The sequence below is a fragment of the Callithrix jacchus genome, chromosome 3, assembly GCF_049354715.1.
Source record: "Callithrix jacchus isolate 240 chromosome 3, calJac240_pri, whole genome shotgun sequence".
Lineage (NCBI taxonomy): Eukaryota > Metazoa > Chordata > Mammalia > Primates > Cebidae > Callithrix > Callithrix jacchus.
Window position 1 is genome coordinate 16,652,619 of NC_133504.1, and position 12,016 is coordinate 16,664,634.

Sequence of the window (12,016 nt, forward strand, 5' to 3'; positions counted from 1 at the left end):
AGTTTACGTGACTAGCACAAGCAAATACCTAGCATTTCATGGGGAGAACACACTGCATTTGAAATTTACAAGACTGAGGGAGAAAGTTACATCTTTCTAGCATAGGATCTCTTCTTTTTTCTTTTGACATGGAATCTTGCTCCGTCACCCAGGCTGGAATGCAATGGTGCCATCTTGGCTCACTGCAAGCTCTGCCTCCCCGGTTCAAGCGATTCTCCTGCCTCCACCTCCCGAGTGGCTGGGACTACCGCAGGCACCTGCCACCATGCCTAGCTAATTTTTGCATTTAATAGAGATGGGATTTCACCATGTCAGCCAGGATGGTCTCGATCTCCTGACCTCGTGATCCGCCAGCCTCGGCCTCCCAAAGTGCTGGGATTACAGGCATGAGCCACCACGCCTGGCCCTCTTTTATCTTTTTCATTTCTCCTCTTCTGATCCACTTCCAATTGCACTGCCAAAAGCCAAGTTCTCATAGATCTTGTGTGTATTAATGCATTTTTATTTTTTTCATAGCTACTCTCAAGTCTCCAGTTTCTGTTCTAGTCAATTGACCCCAAATACTGTTGGTGGTATAATCCATCTAACACATGCCTCTAATTCTAGAGGGATGAAGTCCAGCCCTCCAGCCAGAACCTTCACAATCAGACCACAATTCACCATTCAGCCCTTATCTGGGCTACTCCTTATCAAATTATAAGCTTCTCTAAATTCCACCTGGCTTTGCCTACCTTATTCCCATTTTATACTCCTCTGTAAATCTTCCCCATATTGAAGAGGGTAGCAGAGTGAGCAGGAGAATGGTTAGGGTGGAATTCCTGCAAGTGGAAGAAAATGAAGATCAGGAGATGTGTGGGGAGTGGCGGGAGTTTTAGGGTAAAGATACTATGAAGAGATTTGGTTAAATCACAGAGAAGTAGGCTTTTTATATTTAGCCTAGTATAAAACATAAGGAATAGATTTCTGAATTTAATTTTCTGCATACAGATGTTTGTAATCATTGTTGATTCAGATTCAATTAGAGAATGAATAAGCTTTTTATATTACAATTGTAGCACCTAAGACAGACAAGCAGGCCTTTCCCTGTCTCACTGGTCCATAGCAATACTCACTACTTGCTGGTCCTAAGACAGACAAGCAGGCCTTTCCCTGTCTCACTGGTCCATAGCAATACTCACTACTTGTTGGTCCTAAGACAGACAAGCAGGCCTTTCCCTGTCTCACTGGTCCATAGCAATACTCACTACTTGCTGGTCCTAAGACAGACAAGCAGGCCTTTCCCTGTCTCACTGGTCCATAGCAATACTCACTACTTGTTGGTCCTAAGACAGACAAGCAGGCCTTTCCCTGTCTCACTGGTCCATAGCAATACTCACCACTTGTTGGTTGATTTGAACCATATAGTGGAGGTTTATCAGCTGTAACCCAAACTGTCCTTTCCGTCACAGAATTTCTTCTCTGGACGATTACTACTGGATGTGTTCTAAAACATCCCAAGTTAGGCCCCAGCATTGCTGGGTTGCTTACGTATCTCAAATTATTTCACACACAGTATAACAGAGTAGTGATCGATCTCTGTTTCCCATTATCTTTACCCATCTTATTACAAGTTGTGGTGAATGATTAATGAGGAATGTTGGACTCCAAACAATTCTGTTTTCTGTTATTGCTGTAAAATATTCAAAACTTGAAGGAAAAATGAAAAAACAAAGGAAAATCACACTACTTGGTGAGTTCTTCACATATACAGACACACACACACACACACACACAACACAGCTTGATGAGCAGAAAGCCAGAATGGATAGAAAGAGCAGTTTCCACTAAAACTTACTCTTTTAAATGATTACTCTTTTTTTAAAAGAGATTTTTAAGGCAAATGATGGTTTTCTTTTTTTTCATTTACTCACTCTTGACTCAGTAAGTATTTTATAGTACAGGGAAAACCTTAAGTCAACTCCATAGTAATTCTCAATCATAACCTTCCCTGAATCCCTTCCTGTTGGTGTTCCTGTGCTTTAAATAGAAACAAAAAGTTTAAAAAGGGGAAAATCAGTCCTTCTTTGAATTCCCCTTTAACTTATAGTCAATCAAGTCCAGCTTGACCAAGTGTTTCAGTTAATCCATAACGAATCTTACTTTTATGATGTTCTCATCTGCACGTAAAACACTAAAGAAATGGCCAGGCACAGTGGCTTATGTCTGTAATCCTACAACTTTGAGAAGCTGAGGCAGGTGGATCATCTGAGGTCAGGAGTTCAAGACCAGCCTGGCCAACATGGTGAAGCCCTATCTCTACTAAAAATACAAAAATTAGTGGGCATGATGTTGGGTGCCTTTAATCACAGCTATTAAAGAGGCTGAGGCAGGATAAGTGCTTGACCCTGGGAGATGGAGGTTGCAGTGAGCGAGATTGCACCACTGTACTACAACCTTGTTGACGAAGGAGACTCTGTCTCAAAAAACAAAAATTTTAAAAATATTTAAAAACTAGAGAAATGTAATGCTTTTCTGTTCTTTCTTGTTCCACTACCTAAAGAATGGGACAAACTCGTTTTACTTCATTTGAATACTTGGTATAGTCTAAAATAGGCCTTTCCCCCAGTATAAGGGAAATTGGTGAGAAAAGTTAAAAAATCTTCTTAGATTTCTCGAGCAGGATCTTTACTGAGTGAATTTGTCATTTTAATTTGTAATATTGTGAATTCCAAGAATATCAATTGATCTACCTTTATTTTTTTTTTCAGAGAGAGGTTCTTAGAGTTCAGTTGTACAGTAATAGGTCATTGCAGCCTCACATTCCTGGGCTCAAGCTATCCTCCCACTGTAACCTCCTGAGGAGGCAGCACAGCAGGTGCACTCTAACATGCCTGGCTAATTTTTAAAACTTGTTTGTAGAAAGGGATTCTCACTATTTTGCCCAGGCTGGCCTTGAACTCCTGACCTCAAATGATCCTCCAGCCTTAATCTTGAAAAGTGCTGGGATGACAGATTCGAGGCACTGTACCAAACCAAATCTGCCTTTAATTTGACATATATTTATCGAAAAGCCACCCAACTCCAAGCATAATACTAGAAGCTAAAAAGCCAAAAATAAATACCCTATGTGCCTGCCTTCAGGGAGCTCACAATTGCGTTTGGAAAGCCAACATGTAAGGAATAAAAAGACATAATTTCATGTTATAATGATTGTAGTTGATTTATGTACAAGGTTAATAGGCGATTATAATGAGAACTCTGCCTGAGTGGGTCAGGGAAGGAGAAGGCTTCATAGAATAGAAGCCTTGAGCAGATCCTTGAACAATTCTTAAGAGTTTGGGAGGAGGGATGTTTCAGGCAGAAAGACACTGCATAATTAGTTCAAAAAACTATAACCAGTTTTCTGATTATACTTCTCTATGAGTTCAGTATAGAACTTGGCATTGGAAGCAAGCATGAAGCATCCTGAGTGCCATTCTAAGAGGTTTGCAGTTTGTCTTGGCAATGGGGAACTTTTTGTGGATGTTAATCAAGAAGTTACCTGAACAGGTGTCTGTTTGGGGTTGGTTCAGAATAAAACAGATAAGAGTGAACCTGAAAGTCTGAAGAACTGAGTGGAAGAATTTTGCAACATTCCATAGGATAGATGATAGAGGTCTTAATAAATGCAGTAACAATGGAGCTAAAGAGGCGGGAGCACAATTAGGGAATCAGAATCCAGTGTCGGGTTGGAACTGAGCAGTGAAAAGGAAGAATGGCTCTAGAATAATTCAGAGGATTTTAGATCCTGTGCACAAAGTTTTGAAACACATCAGGGTGCAGCACGGTGGCTCACACTTGTAATCCTAGCACTTTGGGAGGCCAAGGCAGAAAGATCATTTAAGCTCAGCAGTTCTAGACCAGCTTGGGCAATAGAGAATTTTTTAAAAAACCCTGGTATGGTGGCACAAGCCTGTAGTCTCAGCTAATCAGGAGGCAAGATGATCACCTGAATTCTGGAGTTCTAGGTTGCAGTGAGTCACGATTGTGCCACTGCACTCCAGCCTGGGCAATAGAGCAAGACCTTGTCTAAAAAAATTTTTTTGACACATCAGTGGCATCATTCATATTTATTAAAGGCATACTGTGTTCCAGACACTGTGCCAGGCACTGAATATCAAATCTTGTAATAACCATATTAGACCGATACCATGATTACTCCAATATCACAAAATGAATGAGTTTAAACTCCCTTGGAAAGATCATTGAAATATAACTAATACCTTCAATCTTGAACTAGAATCACTTTTCAACATATTTTGAGATTTATTATTTGTTATTAATATTTATTACTACTTTCCCATATCCACATGAGTCAGGGATCAGATATTAAAACCATTTTACTTTAATATATGAAGAAATTTACTGATCTGGAAAAAAAAAAAGCAGCCCAAGCATAAGCGTCTTAGTCTCATTGCTGCCAAGGTGGAGAGCTTTTCTGGCTGGCTCTCACTGCACTGCTCTTGTTAGGGAAGCCACTGTCTTCACTGGCTTTGTGCTATTTCACAAATATACAATTCTGCAACAGAGAATCAAGGAACAATATAGATGAGTTCGGGCTGTTTGTTACAAGTGAAAAAACAATCATCTCCAATTTCAGCACAATGACCAAAGTGTCTTAGAGAACTCAAGAACAGGAATGTCACTAAAGGCAGGAATAACTGGAACTAGGCTCTCCAGAAGTGCTAGCACTTCTCCTTTCTTCTGGTTTATCTGAATCTTCTTTCTTCCCCTCTCTGTAGATTAGCTTTTGTCAATGTGAGATTTTATTTTCTCTGAGGGCATTTATACATACATATAGACACGTATATATGTGTTTATATATTTGTATATATATACACTCACATATATATGCATACATGAAAAAATTATTTTATATGTAATAGATATATTTTTACATGGTGAGAACAAATCATGGCTACTGGGATTTTCTTAAATTAATATTCAATTTATCCATGTAAAAAGTTCTCAAATTTAATTTGTCTTAAGCCCTTAACTCTATGCAATCATAAAATTCTATTTATAAATTCAGTAAAATTGAACAATTATGCTCAAAATAGTCTTTGACTAAATGAGTAATTCAGATAGCAGAATGCACTAAGCAATCAGGCTTCTTACAATTTAGTTAATTTGATTGACTTAAATATTGTAGAACACACTTATGAAGTTAATGTATTTGATTTACTTTTTACTTGCCTAAGTTGATAAGCAAAAGTTTCCAAGGTACTTAAATTACTCCAATAAATCAGACAAATTCAATTCATAAAAAATGGTAATTAAAGTTCTCTGGAACATCCCAATACTCTCCATAGTCTTGGAACAATTCTCTTATGTTTTTCAATATAAATAACAAGAATAAATCAAATTTTAAGTTATAATTTTAAATGGGATTCAAAGGTCTCAACTGTCAGGTTCTCTAATAAGCCAATATGTTATGTGGCCTCAAAAATAGCTCCCAGTGATCCTCGTTTCCTGGTGTCTACACTCCTATGTAACCCCTCTTGAGTGTTTGCTGGATATAGACACTCCCTCTCAGAGAATAGGATGCACGAGAAATGATGTCACTTCCAAGATAAGGTTACAAAAAACAAAAACAAAAAACCTGGTTTCTGTCTATGGTGACCATTCATCTTCTCTTGATTGCTGGCTCTAATTAATTAAATTTCCCTAAGAGGGCCCTTATGGCAAAGAATCAAATGAGGCCTTCAACAACCAACCAGTGAGAAACTGAAGCATTCAGTCCAACCACTCATGAGAAACTGAATTGTACTTACAACCATATAAATGAGCTTGACAACAGGTCCTTTCCCAGTTGAGTCTTCAGATGAAACTGCAGCCTCAGCCAACACCTTGAGTGAAGCCTTGAAGAGACATTAAAGCAGAGGCATCCAAAAAATCTTTTCCTTGATTCCTGATCCACAGAAACTATGAAGTAATAAAATTTTGTTGCTTTAAGTCAACACAGTTTGGGGTAATTTGTTTTATAGCAATAGACAACTAATATAGATATATATTAAACATTATAAATATTATATAACCAAACATGAATATATTGCTCTTAATACTACAGACTTTATATACTTAACTATTTCTATATTTAATTCTAAACCTCCCCAAAAAGCCAATTTTGTTAACTGAAGAAGGAACTAGTATTACCTTCTCAGTGTGTTAAAAGTGCTATTGACTTCTTTGATTTGGGGGCAAGGATGAGAGACCTGAAACAAGAGTCACGCAGATTGATACATTTCCTGCCACTGACAACAGGGTTCAAGACATACCTTTGCTTAATATTTTCACTGGATTTGAATAAATGAATTTTGCTATCTGAGGGCTTAGCCAACTTTTTTCACCACCAATTGCATTTCATTTTTATTTTTCATGTTTTAAATAACATTTACTGAATCTTTCATATGTGTTATGACTAGTTTGACTCAATTATCAGACTAATGATGACTCCTACCTTTTCCCATCCACAGGGTAGAAAACATGGTCCTAATTGCTCCCAACACTGCTATCATAGTTACATTCCTGGCATATTAAAAGATAGAAACTTCCGTTTTGAGTTTCCATTTCTAAAACTGTTCTAAGGACTCTAATTGACACATTTCAGGGATTGTGCCTGGTCTCTGGACTAATCAACAGTGCCAGCAGGAAGAAATTATAGAAAAGGTCCCCTGATTCTCAAGTATGCATGGGAATGAGGGAAAGATGTCAGCCAGACAACCCCTTAGTTTTCCAGTACATAGCCATTAAAACTCATGGGGTTAGATTTACATTGCTTTAATTTAAGTTGATAAAGAAACAATATTCTAATTCTTAGCTGGAAAAAATGAAAATTTTATAGTCATTGGACTTTTTCTGAATTCTTAATCTTTCTTATCCTTCTCTTCAAAGGCTGCTCTTCTATCCACATGTTCTTCATAACAATGAATCACCCATGTCTGTCCTTCTGTTAAAGTACATAAAGCTCCACATCAATTCTCCCTTTTCAAAACTTGAGCTTTGTAGCATGTAGGTGAGGAAAGACCCACAGCCAGGGCCAGAAGAGCAAAATCCAGCCATTTCACTTTCTAACCTTGAAACAATGATTTAATTTGTGTATAAGTACCTGGAAATGTTTCTAACTGTAAGCTGTATTAAGGACTCTAAAAAGCAATTTGTTGGAACAAGGTTAAAGCAAATAAGAGATAAATGTGCAGAAGAATTTTAGACACCAGAGGAAGATAAAGAGGTTATACTTGGATAAAGAACCCCTGGTAGCAATAAAGCTGGGGATGGGAGCACGAAAGCTATAGGCTGTCACTACCAGTTAAGAAACTAGTTATTTGATGCTCTCTGCCACTTATGTTGTCCTTAAACATAACCATCTAAAAGTAAGGAAATTGAAGACAGATTTTCTCCTAGATTTTTTTCTTCATGGATTTAAAACTAAATCACTGTAATAAAGAAGGTGAAATCATAAAGACATCAAATTAAAATTAGGTGGTTAAAAAAATAGCTAAGCAGTCAGATAGCAGAATTCATTTATTCACATCCAATGGATATTAAGTAAAGGGATGTCTTAAGCTCTGTTGTAAGTGGTAGGAGAGATGAGTAACAGCTATTGATAGATGACATAATAGCAATAAAATCTACAATGAAAGGTCAGGATAAAGTAAATTGATTTGTAGATAATAACTCTTTAACATAATTTGTTCTTTCCTCAGAATTCTGTTTTTCTTTTAGATGTATCCATGCCCTGTCTTGAGTCTCAAGATGGGCATTTGTAAACCTTAGAAAAAATTAGGTGTAATATATCAGTATGACTGAATATCATCTTGGTCTTTTTTCTTTTAAATAAATGATGTGAGGCATCTCAGAACTTCTCCATAGGACTCAGAGTGAGAAGTGCCATTTAATCACACAGTACTTTGAATCTTTCACATGACTAAGTATGTATGCCCAGTTCTATGAAATGAACAAAGATTTGATTGCTATAGAGGAGAAAGGAAGTGTTTTTGCCAAACCAGATATGAGTCACACAGGATCTTTGAATTTGACAAACAATAAACTATTTACCTCTGTTTTCCTTTACACTTTTCAGAGGTTGAAAGAATAGACTCCATGTAAAGAAATTTGATGAATAATATTTTACTACATACTCAGAATTTATTTCACCTTTACAAATGCACTCAGAATTTTCTTTAGAAATATCCCTTCCCCGTTGTACTGTAGCCATTAACTTTGGAAGAACTGACTGTATCTCGGCTTGAAGTTATTTTACCTCACTTAAAATAGATACTGGTTCCATAAGAACTTTTACCCAAACCCAGATCAATCAGCATTTGTCTTTTACCTGGCCACAGTGACTGGCCCAATCAGAGTAAATCTCAACTTTCGTTCAATGATTATCCAATGTGACACTCTCTCTCCCTTCTTGCATATGAACCAAGTAAGCTGTTGCCCTGGTTGGTGACTATTAGCAACCATTTTGCAAATATGATAGAAAACAGAATAGAGAGGAGGGAACATCCGAGAGAATCACAGAAAACGGAGAGACTGCCTTAATCAAAACATATCTAGACTTTTCTGATATGTAAACCAAAAAAATCTAGTTTAGGATTTATGCTAATTTAAGTCAGGGATTTGTTACTTGCAACCAAAATCACTACTACTAATACGTTAAGTATCTATTAGGTGGATGCAAAAGTAATTGCAGTTTTGCCATTTAAAAGTAATGTAGTATTCATCCAGGGAATGAACACTAGAAAATAGCAAAGGTTAAACTAGTTACTATCATATATTTTCGTTCCATATAGCATTTCATAGCTATAAGAATAACAGACAGAAATTCACACATACATAGTCAACTAATATTCAACAAAGGTGCCATAATGCACAATGGGAAAAGGATAGCTGATTCAATTCGTGGTGTTGGGAAAATTGGATATCCACAAGTAAAAGAATGAAATTGAATGCTTGTCTTATACCGTGTACAAAAATTAACTAAAGCCTTAAATGAAAGATTTAAAGCTACAAAACTCCTGGAGAAAAACACAGGGGAACAGCTCCTTGACATTAGTCTTGAATATGGTATTTTAGATATGACATCCAAAGCACATGCAACAGTAGCAAAAATAAACTAGTGAGGCTACATCAAACAAAGAGGCTTCTGCACAGCAAAAGAAATAATCAGAAAATGCAAAGACAACATACAGAATGGGGGAAATATTTGCAAACCACAGATCTGGTAAGAGGTTAATAACCAAAATATGCAAGAAACTCACACAGCTCACAAAAAATCAAATAACCTGATTATAGGCAAATGATCCAAACAGACATTTTTCCAAAGAAGACATACAAATAGCCAACAGGTATATGAAAATGTGCTCGATGTCACCAATCATTAAGGAAATGTGAATCAAAACCACAGTGAATTATCACCTCACATCTGTTAGCATGACTGTCATAAAAAAGACAAAAAAATAACAAATACTGGCAAGAATGTGGAGAAAATAGAATCTTTGTCTACTGTTGATAGGACTGTAAATTGGGACAATCATTTTGAAAACAGTATGAAAGTTCTTCAAAAACTAAAAAATAGAACTACCACGTGTACCAGCAATCTCTCTTCTGCATATATAAACAAAGGAAATAAAATCAGTATTTGGAAGAGATATCCACACTCCTGAGTTCATTGCAGTGTTATTCACAATAGACAAGCTTTGTAAACAATGTAACTGTTAATTGAAAGGTAAAATACACACACATACATACACACATACACACACACACAGAGGAATATTATTCAATGAATAAAAAGGAAATCCTGCCTTTTGCAAAAACATGGATGAACTCGAAGAACATTATACTTAGTGGAATTAGCTAGGCACAGAAAGACAAATAAATGCGGCAAACACTGAATAATCATACTTGCATGTGGAATCTTCAAAAGTGGAATTCATAGAAGCAGAGAGCAGAAGGGCGGTTGCCAGAGGCTGGAGTGTGGGGAAAATGTGGACATGTTATTCAGAAAGACAAACTTTCAGTTATGAGATGAACAAGTTCTAGGGATCTAATGCCCAACATGGTGACTACAGTTAATTATTGTACTTTATTGTATATTTGAGATTTGATTGATTAAGGAGCATATTTTAAGTGAAACTTACCACACATTCAGACATACACAAATGGTAGGTATGGGTGATGATGAATATGTTCATTAATTTAATTGTGGTAATCATTAGAAAACGTATAGGTATATCAAATCATCAAACTGTGTACTTTGAATATACACAATTTTTATTTAGCAATTAAATATTTTGAACTTATGAAAAAAATACCAGGTGGAAAATCTATGAGTTAATTAGGACCAAGCACTCTTTCAATATTGCGTATATGTAGCAGCTCATTCAGCTGCTTTTTATAAGTGTTTGATGACAACTTTGAAAGCCCTGGTTGAACAATATGCCCAGAAAGCAACCCATATCAGGGTTGCTTAGTCTAGTATCTTCTCTGTACTAACCAGCTGCTCCATTATATAAAATACTCAATCTCAGTCATTCTTTTGAGATAAAATTTAGCATGACGTCAATATTCAAAATTATATTCTTAGATGGGCAAGGTAGAAGTTATTATCTGTTATTAAACAGCTCGGCAGACATTAGTTTATCAGATTAGCTTCAGCAGAGATAAGAACCCTAAGGAAATGGAATACATGTATTATTGGGTCAAGAAAAGTTCTAGAAGAAAGAGGTTACTGGAGTTTGATGACCTATAGAGGAAGCAGGTCTGAGTGGGGAACAGATGATAAGGACAGGTGAAGGTGAGAAAAGAGTAGTAGAGCGACAAAAATTATCCCCAAACTAACAGCACTTACTTTAGTTCCCCCCATGCCAGAACTTTTTAGAGAGTGTTTATGAATTCCGTCTTACTGCTTGGACTGTGTATTTATATGACTATGAACCCTGACACCAACACTTGGCAAAATAACCAGAACATGTCCTAGCACAAGAACAGCTTTCAGGCCAGGAACTTGCTACAAACAACCCGAATGGATGCCATCTTTTAAACCTCACAGCGTGCCTCCCTACTCACTTTCTCTACACACTCACTCCACCGTTTCCTGCCAGCCAGGGATTTTCTTGGCGATTAGTCCTTAACAAGATATTTGCAAGATAGTCATGCTGCACTTTCCATCCAAACTGGAAATGAACCAGCTTTGTAAAAAACTTCTACTTGTCTCACTGGAAACAAACAAAAAAAGCAATGATTAAGTACCAGAATTGCATCCAGACATAACCAAAGCTGGTTTAGCTCTTATTTAATAGACTTTGCTTCTCCTAAAGCAATAGGACCCTTCTTTTTCCTTCCATTCTGCTATCTGTCTACTATATCTTTGGCTGCCTTTTTTCTGACATATCAAATAAAAGATTATTTGACTTGGGGGAGGTTTCCAAATATTTATGGAGTAGCTTGAAAGAAAATCTTTGTAAAATCACTTTGTGAAAGATGTTTTCCTCCTGCAGAATAAACGTCTTAAATGTTTTCATTTCTTTCTATCTGAGAGAGACCGAGAGAGAGGCATTAAATGAAGGTGTATAACTGCCATTTATTATTGACCTGGTATTTTATTTTAAGAAAAAGCTTTTGTGGGTAAAGTTATAATACGAAGGAAAAGTAATGCTATGCATAGTTGATATAAATGAAAAATCCTGCTTTATATGTCTCTGATTTGATTTGGGGGGGTGGGGAGAACAGCACCATTCAAGCCTCATTTGGATGACAGTACCAATTTACCAGTAGATTAATGTCAAATCCTTCTGTGTTTGAAATTCCGACCTTTTACTTTTATTTTATTTAATCAGGAAATATTTTAAATTATACTGTTTAGGCTTCTAGGTTTCAGATCAGCTCAGCGGCCAGCAGCCTGTTCTTCTCCATTGGGGTTCTGGCAAAATGGACCAAGCCTGGTAGAATATCACTTTATTGAGCCACAGGAACTACAGAGTCACTCATC

General features: G+C 36.8%; 1 long non-coding RNA gene across 4 annotated transcripts in view; it reads right to left on the reverse strand.

Moving 5' to 3' along the window:
- Positions 1 to 12,016, reverse strand: part of LOC144581708 (uncharacterized) — a 187,696-nt gene that overhangs the window by 39,925 nt on the left and 135,755 nt on the right. For 3 of the 4 annotated variants that reach the window (XR_013532799.1, XR_013532802.1, XR_013532800.1), the window contains 3 exons: positions 11,095 to 11,243; positions 9,931 to 9,995; positions 732 to 5,943 (listed from right to left, as the gene is read on the reverse strand). This is a non-coding gene — a long non-coding RNA (uncharacterized LOC144581708). The remainder of the gene's footprint in view (positions 1 to 731; positions 5,944 to 9,930; positions 9,996 to 11,094; positions 11,244 to 12,016) is intronic. The other variant, XR_013532801.1, reaches the window with a different exon arrangement.